Raw genomic sequence first — 17296 nt, forward strand, 5'->3', positions numbered from 1 at the left:
TCACCACAGAGTAACTTCTTGTCCATATATTAATACGAAAATATACTTTGGGTTCCTCTAAATCACAGAACAAAACTGGCACCACAAAATGAAGAGACGGTTGTGAGGAAAACAGTGAAACAAGGTGACAAAAACCGGCGGTGAAGGGTGCCAGGGGTACAGACACAGACTGAGGCTCTGCCCCTGCTGAGCTCGGCAGGAACTGCCCTGCAAAATACCAAATGCTGCGGTTTTGAGCTGAGGTCTTTGTGCAGGAAAGTGCTCAGACATGTGGCTGCAGCCACTCTTGCACAAGGAAGGAAACAGCACTCAGCTGTTCCTTAAATTATGTACAAACCAAATAGGGATGTTGTGTTAAACTGGGACATGTGAAGGATCCATACAGAGTCTGGTTAGACAATAAATGACACAGTTTATTAGAGTCTGCTGAGGTCTTTGACCTCAGAGTTCATTGCAGATCATTTCCTTCACCAAGAAACGGTAAAAGAGATGATGTGGGCTCAGTTTGCCTGCAGTGTTTTCTGAGCCTTGGTGGTGGAGGGGTGGAAAGGCTTTCCCCAAGGAAATGGCTCTGCTCAGAGCTCCTAAGGGATGGCAGAACTGAACCAGCTAAAGAAAACACATCTGTGGCCATACAAGTGGTCAGCCTGCAATATCTGCCAAACACGGATTGCCCAGCGCTCTTTGGGCCATTCCCTGCCCCCCCACAGCCACCATGGTGCTGCTGAGGGGTACATGAGGTAAATGCCCAGTTGCTTTGGGCAGAGGAGGCAAAATTCATCCAATCTTGTCAAGCCTACAAGTATATGGATAGATAGATTTCTCCATCAGATAACAGAGCTGCCTGGCCTCTGGGTAAACACAGGGAAAGCTGTGGGTTCTAGTAGCAACATAACGTTATACAAAATGCCATTAGGAAGACCAGGACTTCCCTACTTAACTTGCTCCAGAAGGATTTGTGGAATTGTTGTGCAAGGGACTGTCAGACCAGTAATCTGTGTGAGGAAAAGCAGGTATAGGTGTTTGTGCTGTTTTCAAACTCATAATTATGTCCTAATTCTAAGTGCTGAATGCTTTTTTGAATTGTTCATAAATTGCATTACTCCAGCATTAACATTAATTTTGATGTTAGTGAGTAACTGTGCTTTGTGGAGGTCATTGAGTTACACCAAGAGAAATCTCATTTTAAGGGAGGGAAGGGAGACCTTGTGACTGGTACAAAAGGTCTCCTTATGATTATGCCATAAAGTTACTTATCAAAAGTCATTGGGGGTTTTCCCAATTCCCTCCTGTATAAGATTTTTTTACATGTCTCTGCCTTGGTAACCACTCACAGGCACTTTAAAATGTCTAGTTGGATGCTTACAAATCAAGCTCAGAAATGTTCTTTTTTTTGTTAGAGATTTGATTTTGATGAAGCCACTTTGATACTTATTTTTAATGAATTGATTCTTTTGAATTCATTTTACCAACTCTCTGCTCACATTGCTCCCTTGAGATGAAAAGGTGATGTAAAATGACTTGCTGCAAAACCCTGGCCTTGGTAAACTTACTTTTTTTGATTGGAAAAAAGGTGAGCAACAGAGCCTAAAGGCTTTTTGATTTGCATTCAGAAGTTCTTGATTGATTGGCTTCTAGGGGATTACCCAGCATGAGATGGCATCTACGATCCAGTGTTGCTCATGGAATAGTCTGTTTTTTTATCTAAATTCCTGAAATCAAAAGTATTTATAAAACACATTGCATTATTGATAAATGCACAACTTTATTTTAGACCTGTAGCTATGATCTTGCACAAACAGAGGCAGATGAGAGTCAGCAGTCAGAGATTTGTTTGATCAAAGACACTCTGAGCACTGCAGTGAAAACCCAACATGATTTCACCTGCTATTGAGCAGTGCCCAAGTGTGTACCTGAAGTGACAGCTTAAATAAACAGCGAGTAACCAAGGGCCACGAAGTTCTTTGAGATTTCAGAAACGTGTTGGTCTGCTTTAGAGATTTTACCCTGAGCAGTCATTAGTAATTTCCACACACTCTCTTTGGGGCAAGCATTTTTCCAGTTCGGTGTTCCTTACTTTGTAGTGCTGACTACAAATTCTTCCTTTTTATTTTGGGCATTTATTTAGTATTAACAAACTTCCTGGTCCCATGCCTCTCACTAAAGATGTTCTTTAAAAGAGTGACACAAATTACTGTTGGTTTCCCATTGGCCATGAATTCACTTTTCATTAGGAACTGCCTCAAAAGCAGCGCTTGCTTTAATCAGCTCTTGTCTGCTTGTTTGGAAAGGCTTGCAAGGTTGACTGCCTTTCTCAACTTGATCTGTGCTCACAGTAATGAGGCATCAGGCTAATGAGACCACTGCCATTACAATTACCAGCTTATTAAATCCTAATTAGGGACCCAATGCTGTCGGGTGCTGAGTGCTGGTTGTAGGCAGTTGGATATTTTCCTGTGCCCATTTTTGATCTCCAGTTGAAAGCAGCACTTGAAGAGCATTGAGGCTCCCTGTTCACGTATCAGGTCTGTTTCAGTGCTAATAGGGTAATTGACTCTAATGATGTTGGCTGGTGTGTAATGGTCAGAGCTGCCGTTCCCTCCTCCGAGCAGCCCAGCATCCATGTCATTGTTAAATGGGCTGTGATTCACATGGCAGAAGGCTGCAGGATGCTGAAGGACAATATTTCCTATATAATGTTCTGTGGCAGGTTGTTTTCTGCACATTCATGCACTGGTGAAAGGAGTTTGCAACTTTATTGTTCATCAGTGCCAATTAAATACAAACTCAATGTTAGCCAGACATGCTTCCTCCTGAATAAGCAACTCAATTCTGTCCTCCTGAGGTTGGAGAATTTTAAATGCACAGTATCTCTTTTGGAATCTAATTTCCACCTGACATTCCCGCTGCCTGCTCTCTGTTCTGTGGGTGTTATTGAGCTGAGCAGGTAATGTCAGGAGAGCAGCAGGGCACTTTCCAGAAGTGTGTTACAGAGCGTCTCTCTTGCCTGCCAAGGGCTAGTTGTTTTGCTGTTCTTTCTGCCAGGGCAAGACTGTATGAGCTCTTCTTGATTTTCATCTCGTGGAGATGAAGTTTTAGGCTCACCTCTGCCAGCCTGTGGAGTTCTGACGTTCCTGGCAAGTGTGGCTTTGCAGGATGCTCAGTCTGACAGCAGTGGCTGCTCCCAGGTTTGGAGAGGCCTGGACTGTGCTCCCTTCTCACCCATCAACCCCAAATCCTGAGCTTAGGGAGTACCTTAAAACTGAAACCTGAAGGTACAAATGCATCTTGCAACACGTTCTCTTACTGGAGGCCAGGTGGATTCCTCCAGGTCTGGTAAGACTCCAGACAGGTTCTGTGTGGAAACTGCCCAGGTGGCGCAGAACCCACGTTCTGCTTTTTACTGCTCCTTTTAGTGAGTCTTGGTCAACTTGTTGTCCATGGGAGTAAAATGCTCACTTGCATCTCAATCCCATTTCTCATTAGTAACCTTGCTAATGAAATCCCAATAATGATGTGGACTGCTAAAGTTGTGCCTCATCCAATCCAGCCTTGAATGTTTCAGGGATAGGGCATCCACCACCTCTCTGGTCTCCTGCTGGGCACTCGTGTGAAGGCAGCAGGGGAAAAAGTGGGCTTTAAGTGCTCAAGCTTAGTCCAAATGATCCTTTATGCTTGGCTAAGAGCTTTCCTTGTGTCTGCTTTGGGGCATCTCTTTTGTTCTTAAAATGGACTTGGGCTTTAAAAAGAGACTGATCCAGAAAGAATAAATTCTGATTCTGGGTGCCAGCTCCACATGTCAGCCTGCTCTCACCTTGTTCCATGAGGAAAATCACTGTCCCAAAGTAGGAGCCTTTGAGCCATGAGACACCAGATGATTAAGAGAGTATTTTCTGTTTTTTCAAGCAGGCAGATGATCTGCAGATTATGTGGTTTTTGTCTGTTTGCTCCTAAACACTCTTCTCAGAGCACCCCGTGTATGAAATGGGCTAAACACTAAATGAATGAGCTGATTCTGGCAGAGCTAGGACAGGAAACTTATCCAGCTCTGCTTGAGGATGTCGTGGCTGTCAGGTTTGCAGCTGATGTTACAGATGTGATTGATCTCCTGGGCAATGCTGGCTCTGCACCCCACCAGGAGCTCAGTACTTCAATTATGTGAAATTTGGCCATTCCTCATGTAACTCTTCTGCCACCACCCCCCAACACAGACCTTCCTTTCTGTGCTGTCTGCAAGGCTCATCAGCTTCTCACACTCTTATCTATCACGTCCAGCAATTTCTAGTGTCACATCTAGAAGCTTTCTTACATCTACCCCACTTTCCTTAATCCCAGGCAAGGGCCTCGTAGCAGTCACCCAAGAAACACAAAGATACAGGTGTGATGAAACGTTTTGCTGCCACAAGTGAACAAACCAAGCTCCTGTCTGCTGCAGAGAGAAGCAACACCCCTTCCCTAGGGCTTCTCATGGCATAGCCCTCTGTGGGTTACTGTGGGAATTTGAACTTCTGCAGGAGAAGTGAAACTCTTGACAAAAAAGCCACAAGAAAGATTAAAATGTTTGCATCTGGGGTGCTGTTGTTCATCCAGGAGTTTTAAAGAAAAGGGTGGAGTCTTCCAAATACACCCCGGGGTTCAGCAATTAGACCCAGAAGAAATGATCGGCTGGATTTTGAAGCCTTCAGCCTCGCAGAGACCTGTACTTGTTTGTGTTGCTCTGAATCCCAGAGAAAAACTGAGGAGTCATTGTTAGGCACTGCCCAAAGCTCCGGAAGATGTGAATCTGTGATATCAATCTCTTAATTACAGCGGTTGAATTTCCTGAAACCTTTATTCTCTGGCATAACTTCATTGAAAGATCCTGGTTGCAATTAACCTTTAAAGGACTGCTGAATCCCTTAATGCATTAAGAGCTTAGGGATGCCTTTTGATGGCAGGAATTCAGTTTCTGGGCTGTCTGGGAATGGGTAATTTCCACTGCCTCTCCTCTATTTAGATTTTGCGCGGTACACAGCTCCTTTGTTCTTATTCATCTCCCCGAGGTCTGCACTGTCACACCTTCATCCGTGCCCTCGGGCTTGGTGCTGCAGCCAAGGTAAAACCATCGAAAGTCATGCATAAGTGGCTGCTGCTCAGGACAGGCTGCAGGAAAATCTGTGGGCTCTGTTTCTATTGTTGGCAAGTGTTTCTCTGCAAAGACAGACCCACGGAATCCCTAATAGGGCGCTGAACCACAGACTCCTGAGGGTGCTGCATCCCTTCCCACTTGCCCTGTGAGCAGCAGATGCTGCAGATCTCACCTGTGCCATGGCTCAAAGTTCTTCAAAGACTCCATTTATTGCTTGAAGGAAGGCTATTTACGGCTTGGCGTCTTACACTGGCTTTTCAGGGTTACAGTTCACCAAAATAAATGCTCCTAGACTTCTCCAATTTTCCAGCAATTTGACTACAGCAGTTATTTGTGTAACACTGTTTCTGCCTGGCCAGGAGATGCTGTTCAAGCCATTAATTGAAAGCGGGAGTCCTTAGAGATACCTCTTGCTGTGTGAATGGCATGTTCTGGCTTTCACACCCTTTTGTGCATCTACTCAAGTGGAAAACAATCATTTTCACTATCTTGCACATAAGATATGAAGTTTAATTTATCACTGGAAGCACTCTGAGGTGATTGATTCTGGGACCAGGAAAAAATGTGATTTTGCTGCATGCTTGGTAAATTGATAGCTCTGATTTACAGATCCTTAACAGGCTCTCTGAATAAAAGAAAATTATCCATGGTGGTGGTGGAGATGCCTCTGGGATAACAGAGCAGAAAGAGAAAAGGGTAATGAGAACTTGTAGTGATTGATAACTGCAGGGAATTTTGATCAGATTAAGGTAATTACTGATGGGATGATGGTCATTAGTACTTTGTTTTTAATACAGAGATGAATTGCTAAAAAGCAGAGAAGTATGCTGAGATGAACAGGAATCATTCAGTGCTTATTTTTTTGCTGGTGTCATTTTTTTTTCTTGCTAATCATGATGCAAGATAAATGGCAAAACGGGCTGGCAAATGTGGGTGACTGAGCAGGGAAGCAGTGTGTGGAAGCAGGGGGAAGGTGTGGTGCCTGTGTATGCTGCTGGTGGGACCACCCCTGGGCAGGGTCACCATTCGTGGGCTTAAAATGAAGGAGGAAAAGTCGAGTATGGGCAGAAAAGAACCAAAGGCAAGAAAACAGCCTGGCAGCAAGAGTCAAGCAGACATGCCTGTTTATCTAATGGAAATGCTGACTTGATTAGAGCAGGCTAAAGCCTTGGAGATGATTCTTGGTATTAAAAGGGCTCTTTTATATAGCAACATAAGTAACAGAGAGAGGAACTGATCAGAAGTGAAGCTGGAGGAATTAGGAGCAATTTCTTTTTATGATACCAACTGCAGGAAGAGGCTGCTGGGATGGTGGCAGGTTCTCTGTATCCAGATGTCTCCATGTCTAGACTGGCTCATTGCTAAGAACTCCATCTTTTGCCAAATTTTTCCTCAGTCAGCTGCAGACTTTGCTGTTTCCAGCATAGGCAGGCTGCAGCTACATGTGAGGGTGTTTCAGGGACCTCTGTGTGTTCATCCCCCTGCTCCACCACCGGTTCTGCGTGACCCTCGTCTATGGGCTGGTCTGAGGGACAGATTTGCTGTGTGACAAGCCCAGTCCTTGGGCTTTAAAACATCTGCTTAGAAAAACATCCCCCATCCCAGTGGGCCAGAGGCAGGTAGGGGAGAAATCGCCTGCCACTGAGCTTGGTCCTGCCCACGAACCCTACTGAAGGTAAACATTTCCAAGAGGAGCTATAGATACTTTCGTTAAAAATTCCTGTGAGAGTCCTTTAGTGAGCTTTAGAGTCGGCAAGTTCCAGGTTTCTGAACAGGTTCACATGTGTAGTGAAACTCCTACAGCCATCATGTGAACCCTGATTAATGAGCTGCGTCACACAGGTGAGGCATCTAAGGCTGGTATGGAGCCAGATGGTGATCCTTTAAGGAGAACATCGTGTTACTGATGCTGATGCTGATAATTCTGTTTTTGAGGTAGAGGAGATGAGCTCAGCCTGTTGCAGCTGGCTGGGAATGCAGATGTATGCTGAGGGTGAGGATGAGCTGCTCTGACATTTACATTGGCAGTGCCCAGCGTGGATGTGGACAGAGTCAGGATGGTGGCACTGATGAAGCCAAACTCTGGTACCACTGGCTTCAAAATAAACAGCTTGAGGAATGAAGTCAGTTTTGGCATGTCCCCTGAGGAGAGGCAGAGGAGGCAGTGCTGGGAATGGGGTAGATGTGAAGAGTCCTGTGCCCTGGGCAAGGGTCTGTCTCCTGCCCTGAGGAGTTTCTCTGGGCTGTGGGACCTACAGACAGGTTTTTTCCTCCTTTCAGTAGGAAGCCCTCTGCACTTTGTGAAGTCTGCACAGCTTTCGTGAGCTGGAGATCCGGGGCTGCTGCCCCTTCCCTGGGTGCAGCAGTGGTGAGATGCTCGGCATCTGGGGGGATGCTGGAACCAGGGCAGGTGCTCGTGCAGATGCAATGGATTCAGCAAGGGAAGCACTGTCAGCAGCAAGTCTGTAACCAGTACATGCCTTGGCTCTGCTGAGAGGAGTGCATTCATTCACCTTCATTTTAGAGGGGATTCCTCAAGGGAAAGGGAAGACTCTCAAGGTGACCAAAGGGCAAACAGTGGACTTTGGGTGTGGAGGAGAAGGAAAGAGATCAGGTTTGGTATTTGTTTGCTTTGTGTTTGCCTTCCAGGCATCTGGTGTAAACTGCAAGGGGAAAACAAGTGGGCAATGACTCTGCATCTGCCTGTTCCTCTCCTTCCCATCCAGGTCTGGACTGTTCCAGTGAGCTCTTGGGCAACCGCAAAAAATGCATACAAGATGTGCTCTTTGCCGAGCTTGGGAATGCAACCAAGCTCAAAACCAAGCCCCAAGTTAGCCCCCAGGTTTCATGAGCTTGTGCTTTGTATTTGAGAAGATCCTCTGCTCACCCGTAAGGTGAAAACACCAGCTTGAGCCAAAGAGATGTAACATCTCAGAAATCAAAGACTGGCCTAATACTGATGTTGAGTTCTTCTCCCTGGCAAGGCAAGCCAAGAATAACTGGAGGACTCCCTGAGTGTGATATCCAGGCAGTGGATTTGACTGCTGCCCTTCATGAGTGAGGGGAAGCTTTTTCAAGCAGGGAGACATGAGATAGTGAGCTGCTCCCTGATTCTGAGGTGGTGGTCCAAGTTCACAAAATGTGGGGAACATATCTCACATTAAAATGTATGTCTGGATTTGTAAGCATTGAAAAAACCCCTGATCTTATTAAGAACAAACAAAAAAAAGCCACGGCCTTTGGCAGAATGAAATATCTCAGTCTGAACGCAAGACAAATTGGTATTTCTGTAAATCCCACAAGGAGAAGTTGTACAGATTTATTCTTTTGCTTTGCATCTCATTTTAGTCTCTCATTCCTTCTGCTTTTTTTGTGGACTGTTCCATTGCTTGGCTGTCCTGGGAGCTCTCTTGTCTTGCTTGTACACACCACCACGGGAATTTGCCTGCAAAGAGCCTTTTTCCCTAATTTGCCCCCATAGCCATGGTAAGTCTATGGAAATGAGGTGGTGCAGCTGTGCATAATCACCCAGGTTTGCCCTGTAATGTGCCACTGGCTGATCTGACACTGTCCCAGAACAAAGCTCCTTTGTGGGTGGCTCCTTCATGCCCCTGCTGGGAGCATCCCATGGTGGCACCAAGCTGTTCAAGGAGGAACAGTTCCTGCTTGGGGCCGTGGGGATGGGTGGGAGGTGGCAGGGGGTGAATGGGGCTCCTCACCCCTGCAGGGGCTCTGGCACAATCCCTCCCTGCTGGAGCGCTCCAAGGAACTGTGCCTGCACCGTGAGCATCCATCCTCTCCTCCTGCCCAGGAATAACCCAGCAGCTTGGGGGGAGGTTCTGCTCTCTTGGCTCTTCTTATCTCTTCAAAAGAGACACCTCCTCCACCTCCTCCTCCTCTGGACTTGCTGAGGTGGTAGCATGGCATCACATTTTCAGGCTTGGCAAACTCCACCCACCTGCTGCTTTGGGTCTGAGCTGGGATTTTGTTCCTTGGCTTTTGTGGTGAAGTGGGTGAGCCCTTTTCTCTCGGCAGCAGGTGCAGAGGGCAGACCCTGTCTGGACCACGCTGCAGACTGGAGTTAGCTCCCAAAAAGGGGGTGAACAACAGAGAAGAGGGAGGGTTTTGTGCTGTTGGCTTGTGCCCATGGGTTTGTCCTTGTGGAAGCAGAAAGCAGCTCACCTTCGTGGTGACAACAGCTCCTCCTGCGCAGGGTGGGGCTGGTGCACGGTCCTTGCTCAAGCCTCAGGTGGATTCAGCATCCCTCCGTCCAAGGGAGAAGCGGGATGAATAACTCCAGGGTGATAAATGGCCCACAGCTTTTGCATACAGGCTGTGACTGGCTTCTGCTGGAGAGGCAGATAAGGCTGGAGATTTGGAAATCAGCAGGCACGTGGATGGTAGCAGGCAATGCTGATGAGCAACGCTGCTTTCCAGATATTGTTTTGCTTTTAATCCTGCGTGGTTTTTGGATGGCACTGCTGATGGGGATTCTTGTCTTAACTGGAATTTACATGGAATCTTGCTTCTTGGAACAGGCTGCAAATCCCCAACCCCCAAATTACGCAAACTCAGTGCAAGGTTTGCTTTCACTTTTACATAAAATCGTCACTATTTGTAAATGACCTTCCCTGACTTTGGGTTGTCACAAGGAGAAAATACATTTTCACCAGGCATGTGGATATGGAGTCAATTTCCACAACAGCAGGAAATTAGCCAGGGCTTGTTTAGCTGCTGGAAACTTGCTTCATCTGGGAACAGGAGAGTGAATGTTTCTGATTGTCAGGCCCAAACCAGTTCTTAGAATGCTGTACAGCTGCATTTGCTCTGAGATCTGTACTCTGTCTTGCTCTTGGCCGATGGGGTGATTTGGGATGATGAATTTTCCTGTGAGCTGCTGTCCAGTCTGAACTAAAAAAGTAATAAATTTAGGTACTAATCCATTTAGGCTGAAAATGTGATTCCAGAAGATTTTTGCTAAGTGCAGTCCCGTCCCATGAGGGCAGGTGCCCTGTTGGTTGTAAAACAGTTCTAAATATATTCATTTATTTTCATGAATGCTTGTCATTGCCTAAAGTATGGTCAACCAGGAGTGCACCCCTGTTAAATTACCTCTGTAACAATCCTACTGAGCAGCAGATGAATATTTTAATCATCTGTTTAATGGTTGCAGGAGACTCCACTGGCTTGACAGGTTTTAACCTGATCTGGTGAAGGGCTCAACAGAGGGAACTGACCCCAAAAAATGAATGTGTGCTGTGATTTTGGAGAAAGGTTAGTGACTTGTTTCAGTTGGGCAGAAAAAGAATCACTTTCTTATTTGGCAGCACTGATTTCTTTTTTTATTTGAAATGTTGACTTTTATTGAACAGTTTCCCTTATTTAAACTTTGATCCAACAGCAAATGTTAGTAAATGGGTTTTAATGACCTTTCAAGTCAAACAATTTTGTAGGCTGACTCCAAGCAGAATGTTCTTGTTTGCTTGTCTCAGTGATGACTTGAAAACAAAAATTTCTAGCTTTATTTATTTGGACAGGAACTGCTTTCCAAAGTTCACCTTAAACCCCTGAAAAAAATCATTATTTATGAAGTTTTGGTCACTAATTGAAAAACAACATCATTTACTTTGGCTAAAGCAAATTTATTGCAAGTGCAATTTAAAAATAGAAGTATTCATTTTACAATTAACCCTAGGTAGTTTTTACATTTCAAACTAATATATAGGGATACTTTGGTCATGACATACAGTTTCCTTTAAGGTTACCTTAGAGTGCTGAAACTGAACCTATGTAATTTTTTTTTTAGATTTTAATGTAGTTGATGAATTTGCCAACATCTTTCAATGACCTTTAGAACTTGGATCTTTCCAGAACTGACTTAATTAAGGATGAGATAGAACCAAAGTGAATTTTTTAAAAGTCTGTTTTATTGCTCCCTTTTAAAATTCTCCTTAATTATTCAGCTGTCAGAGATGGAATGGAATTTATCATTAAGTTTTTCACTTAGATAATTAAAGGAACCTGCAGCTTCAGTAGAAATGAAAGTAGAAAAAGGCAGCAGGGTGCTGCATGTGACAAGTTCACTTCCTGGCAGAATTCTTGGGATTATTTAATTGTCCACCCAGAGGTTGAGGAAGGTCCATTGAGTTCCTGCTTTTGATTTTTAAATCTATAATAGAGTATGCAAATGCAAGAACTCCTAACAGTGCCCAGCTCAGCTCTTCCCCGTGTGTTGAGCCTGAAGGTTATTACAAATACAGGTTACAAGATCCAGTCCTTGGTGCTTCTGTTTTTCCAAGTGCACCCTGAAACAATTTCCTGCCCATATCATCACATTGAAAATCAGTTGCAGGGAAATAAAAGGACATCTGTTAAGAAGAACAGTGTGTGATACAGGGTCTTACATGAGGGTGCCTGCCTTGCTGGGCACCACAGGCATTTTTGAACAGAATGCTTAATTTCTGTTGCTGTGGCTCGTGGTAACTGTGCTGGAAGAAGGCTTTCTCTAGGGTGGGTATGATCTGCTTCTGACCTTTAAGGGAGCCAAACTGGTTCAATGAAGCCATTTGCTAGTCATAATTATTTTCACAACACCTGCTGGATTAATTTAAAAATAAATATCCTGAAATGTGAGGAAAGCCTAACTATAGAAAAGAATGACTAATGGGAGAAGGAGAAGCTTGCAGTGCCCAGCCTGGACCTAGGGATGCTTTTTTGTCCATTAGTGATTTAGCAAATTCTGTAAGAAAGACAGTGGAGATAGTGAAAAATTGGGTGTTGAAGGGGATGTGATGGTGAAAGCATTTGTTAAAACCCCAAACCTCCAGCCCTCAGCATTTCCTGCAGTGACTCTTAAACCTCCACTGCTTTGGCTTTCCTAGGTGGCTGCAAATTAGATACCATGTCATAAATCCTGATCTGTTTATCACAGAGCAAATTCTGAACGATGCAATCTTCATTTTAATGAACAGCTCTCATGAAAACAGAAACTTATAAATTCAGTGCTTTCTTGAGGCTCCAGTGATTGAATGCAGTACTAATTTCAAACTTCAGTGGCTTTTCTATTGCACCTGCAACTCTTAGATATTGCTTTTCTTGCCTGACTGTGTTATTGTTCTGCCAGTGAGTGCTGGCTGTGCCAAGAGTGTATAAAAAGGATATATAATCCAAAAAAGGGTTATGCCACTGGCTGTCACAGCTGCCTGGAAGGAGTCTGTAGTGAGGTGCAGGTCAGTCACAAGTGACAGAAATGGACAAGAAATGGCCTCAAGTTGTGACAAGGGAGGTTTAGATTGAGCAGCAGAAAAAAATTCTTCACCAAAAGGGTTGTCAAGCACTGGAACAGGCTGCCCAGGGAATTAATGGAGTCACCATCCCTGGAGGGATTAAAAGGATGTCTAGATTTGGCTGGGACAACTCTGAAAGGTTTCATAGTCTTGCTGAAACATTTCCTAGCTATTCCTCCAGGTCTGTTTTTTCCAAGCCCAAAAATTAGTCTCTGGATTTCTCCAAAGATTTCTACTATCTCCTCCCACAAAAATGTCTTAGTTCTTAATGCTATCAAGGTAAAAATAGATATTCTCTTGCATGGTGTTTGCAGTCACAGACTTCATTTCTAGATGTCTCCATAACAGCTGGATCAAACAAGACTGATGTAATATCAGAAAGGAAAGTGTGCTTCTACCTCCTGTGCTCTCTCAAGAGAGAGAAAACCGTTTTTCAGGTGTTCAAACGAAATAATTTCTAGTGTCAGATTTTGTTAATATTCTCTTTATAAAGAGTGGACATCCCCTGGGGGAGAGGAGTGCATTCCTAAACAAGAGGCAGCAAAGATTTGTGGGACTTGTTGTGTTCTTCCATGAAGATCTGAGTGGAAGAAAAATGCAAAGATTGAAATACCTCATTCTTGAGGTGACTTCCACACACATGCTCCTCGGCTGTGAGCAAACCTGGGCTGTTGCTTCCTTGGCTCTTGGCCACCAGGACTGCTGCAGGCCCAGGAATGCATCACACATCCTCCTGAATGCCTCACGGAGCCCTCTGGCAGCCACCCCTCGAGACTTGCTCTGTGGAGGAAGGAGTTTTGCATTTCTGATAGCGATGGACTGGTGGATAGGGTTGTAAGAGAAAAATAAGTCTTTCATCTCATAAGCATACTTGGGTTTGCTTTTCAATTAGGCCTAATTTTTATTACAAGAAACGGAGTGTTTATTGAAAAAACATGTGATGGAGAAACTGATCTGCCCACTTTAAATGCCCCAGGGAGTTTGATCAAAGGCAGGCAGGAGATTTGCTTGCCTACGGGTGACAGCCTTCCTCAGAAATCCCAGCCTATATCTGAACTCATTTCATACCTACACATAGTGCTATATGATTTTTGAAGCTATCTTAATTAATTTTCCATAATTTTTTTTCCCTTTAAATATTTTATTCAAGGGTTTTACAGTGGGCTAAGGAAACCAACAGATTTGTGGGAAGAGGTTTGCTGTGGAATAACATCTGAAAGCAACATAGGAAAAAGTTTTAATAAATAACAACAGAGAAAATGAATTAATAAAGAGCATGAGTGTTTATGGAGAGCTCAGGGCACAAGGGAATTATGCTGATGGATCTTTTCTTACAGCTTGCTCTAGGAAAGAGAAATGTGTATCTTTATCTGGACCGCGATGTCATGGGCTGCCCTGGCTAAAGAGCGGTGTTTGTGTGGTTACTGCTCTAGTGTTCATTCTTTAACTCTTCTTCTTGGGAAAGGTGGTTTGTGTCTGTCCCTTTGTCTCCCACCTGCCCTCTATCCCTCATCTAAATGGACAAGGTGCAGCAGCTCACATCATGAGCTGAAGATGCAGTGAGTGCACATCTTTATTTCCCGAGTAGCTAAAATATTATAGGCTGTGAGTTGTCCTGTGTCCTCTGCAGATAGAGAAGTTTACCGTGAAATTATTATGACTATCACCCCTCTTAGCCAGAGTTGTTGTTGATCTCTGCTGTTGTCATCTGAGCAGTTCTCTGAATGTTGATTGCTTCCCTTGAGAAGGTTCTTGGCCCACTGGTGCCTGACAATGCCAGCGTGCTCTGCCTTCGACCTCTTAGGTTCACGTGAGCACCCGGGACACAATGGAACTGCTCAGCTGGATAAAAAGAGAGCATCTGAAAATACTCCAGTCCTGTCTGCAGGCACCAAAAAGGACGAGGGTAGCTAGTTAACATACAGCAGGAGATGAGTGTGCAGAGCTGGCTATGTGGTAGTTATTCAGATAAATATCTCTGCCCTTTGAAGGCAGAAAGGGCAGCATCAGCTGCCAGCAATCACTTTGGAAAATGATGTCTTTATTCACTGATAAGGTTTGTCCTCTCCTTGTATGCATGCCAGAGTGACTTTTATTTTTTTAAATAGGTGCAAACTGGATTTTGTGACTAGTGAGGGAGTTCCCCAGGTCTGACAAAGAGTGAATTACGTTGTAGAAGCTGTGATCCAGATAGTGGGAATGAGTGTGGTGGCAGTGTGATTTATCTGCTGTGCCTGGCAATCTGTGGGTTTGGACTTGCTTGAGAAATGTAAGGATATGAACTCAAGCTATCACATTCTGCACAATCATGTGGCTTAATGGAACAGGCTGGAAGCTGAATTTTCTCTTTAATGGGTAATCCACACTTTGGATAAAGTGTGACAGTTTCAAGCAGAATGAAATTCTGAAAACAAATTTCAAACTAGTGGAAACTTTCTTATAAAATTGGCAGGCTCAGCTGATTTTTAATGCTGGAAACCTTGGAAATTCCTGGATGAAAAATATTCTAGGGAGAAAAACTAAAGTTCTCTGATGGGTGAAAAAGGGTTCATAGTTGTTTTTTTTTCATGTTAACAAAGTGAATTTGCCATTAAATTCCATTTTTGAGGGTGAATTCTGGATGTTCACATGTGGAACAAAGGCCAGACCAATCCCTAAGCTGTGCCACCCATTTACCATTTTACAGAGGAAGGCATTCGTATTTTCCATGGGGTTGCAGTAGGATTCCAACTGTATGTATTTTTTTACTTGCTCCTGCCATGAAGAATAGAGCTTTTAATTAAAATGACAAAGTCAGACTAGTCAGACTCCTATTATCATATTTAAAGAGGGCTTTGGGGAGCTATAACCATGACAAGGCGATTGAACAGAAAAGTGCCTAACTTCCTAAGCTGTTCCTTGAGGTGTTCCAACATGCCTCTTGGGGTATTTAATATCTCTTTTGCTGCAGGACCAAAGGATGTGCTTTGTTCTGGTATTTGTACAGCCCTTTGTATCCCGATTAATTTTTCATTATCCTCTCTTAATTCTAGCCTCCCTCACCCTCCTTGTTTCAATTTATGCTCTTCTGTGCTCCCCAAACCTCAGCAAACCCTGATCTTCCTTGAGCTGAAACGTTTTTAGGGAGAAGTAGCAGCAAGACAAGTTTTTTAGAGTCCTGCAGTGAGGATTATGGTTGTTATGGTTACTAGATTAACTATATTGCTGCCACATCCGAATTCATCCAGAGTCTGATCCCCACTGGAGAATGTGGAGTCCCACCCTACAGGATAAACCTTGGCAAACCAGTCCAACCACTTGAAATTGAAAGGGCCCAGAATGATTTCTCTTGTTGTGGGTACTTCAGACTCTGTAGCTGCATCCATGGACTCCAAGTGTGTTGGATGGGACAGGTGATTGAGAAGCCTCAGAAATGACTCTTCTCAGAACATTTATTATTTCTTAATAAATCCAAAGTGCAGAATACAAAGGGTAAAGATATGAACTACAAACTCCACATAAGTATTCCCTTAGGAAAATACTTTTTGGTTATTTTATGAAGAAATTTAGTGCATTTCTGACCTGCACTCTTACCAGCACAGTCAAATGGGAGGTTTAGAGACAAACATGTTTGAGCAAGAATGATCCCCAGAGAAACATGCTTTTGGCAAAAGGATTCTTTTAAGTTTCATTTGGGAATAAAACAAGTTGGCTACACAAGAACAGCCTGTGGAAAAGCTGCGTGGAGAACAGGAGACCTTGAACTGTAAATCTCAAAATACTTGAAAACAGCGAGGAATTTAGACAGAGAAATGCAAACAGGACTTGTGTTGCTGTCTCTTTTCTCTGACTTGCCTAACTTATGAAAATCCTTCTACTTCTCTCTGTAAGGACTGATCTGGCAGAAGGATCAATGTCCTTTGATCTCTGGAAACCAAGCCTTGTTAATACAGCCATGATATGCAAGGCTGGATTGGATTTTTCTGCCTGCATTTATGTTTTCTTATCTGGAGTATTTTATCTGCAGGATATTGTTTTCCTTTCTGGTGATTGCTTTGTCTGCAGAGATTTAGCTCTGCCTCCTGACACGCAGAATTTCAGTGGTTTCACTGCTGCACAGGTATTGAACTCTCTGCAGTGACTCTACCACCTTGAATCCCTGGACATAAAAATTGACCTTGCTGGTTCTGTGAGCCTCTCTAGTACCTACCTGTAGGTGTTAAATGAAGCCTTTACTGATTCAGTATAAAATTATGGATGGTGCATCACTTGTGAAGAGCTGTCTCCTGATTTGTTTGGATCAGCTCCCGTTTGCATTGCTGGCTGTACCCACAGCCCTAAAAGCTGTTGCTAAAAGTTGTTGGTAGGAGTCACAGGCTTACAGCATTAGATGAGGGAGAACTGGGGCTGCAACATTTTATGAGGTGTAACAAGGGGCCTGAGGGATTAACTGCTTGTGTCAAAATAATCTGTTGCAGATCAGGTAGCAATCAAACTTCAACACCTGGTCCTCTGCTTGGGTTGGAAGGGACCTTAAGGACCATCTAGTTCCAAACCCCTGACCAGGTTGCTCCAAGCCCCATCCAGCCTGGCCTTGAACACCTCCAGGGATGGGACCTCCACAGCTTCTCAAGTGGATGATGAAGAGCCAACGTTTCAGCTCTTGGTTTAAAAAGCATCATCTTCAGAAGCACGGGCGCTCTCTGGACATGAAATCATTAGAAAACAATAGCTCATAACTGGAGAGGTGCTGCCCCTGCCAACAACAGGCTTCTTCCTGCTGCAGAAGTCATGTGGATGTATGGACTGGTAATTTGGGGTTTTTTTTGTGATTTCCTTTGGGCAGAGGGATTAGTATGATAAAGACCCATTCAGAGAAAGGGGGCATTGGAGATGGCAGAAA

The sequence above is a fragment of the Corvus hawaiiensis genome, chromosome 8 (genome assembly GCF_020740725.1).
Source record: "Corvus hawaiiensis isolate bCorHaw1 chromosome 8, bCorHaw1.pri.cur, whole genome shotgun sequence".
Taxonomy (NCBI): domain Eukaryota; kingdom Metazoa; phylum Chordata; class Aves; order Passeriformes; family Corvidae; genus Corvus; species Corvus hawaiiensis.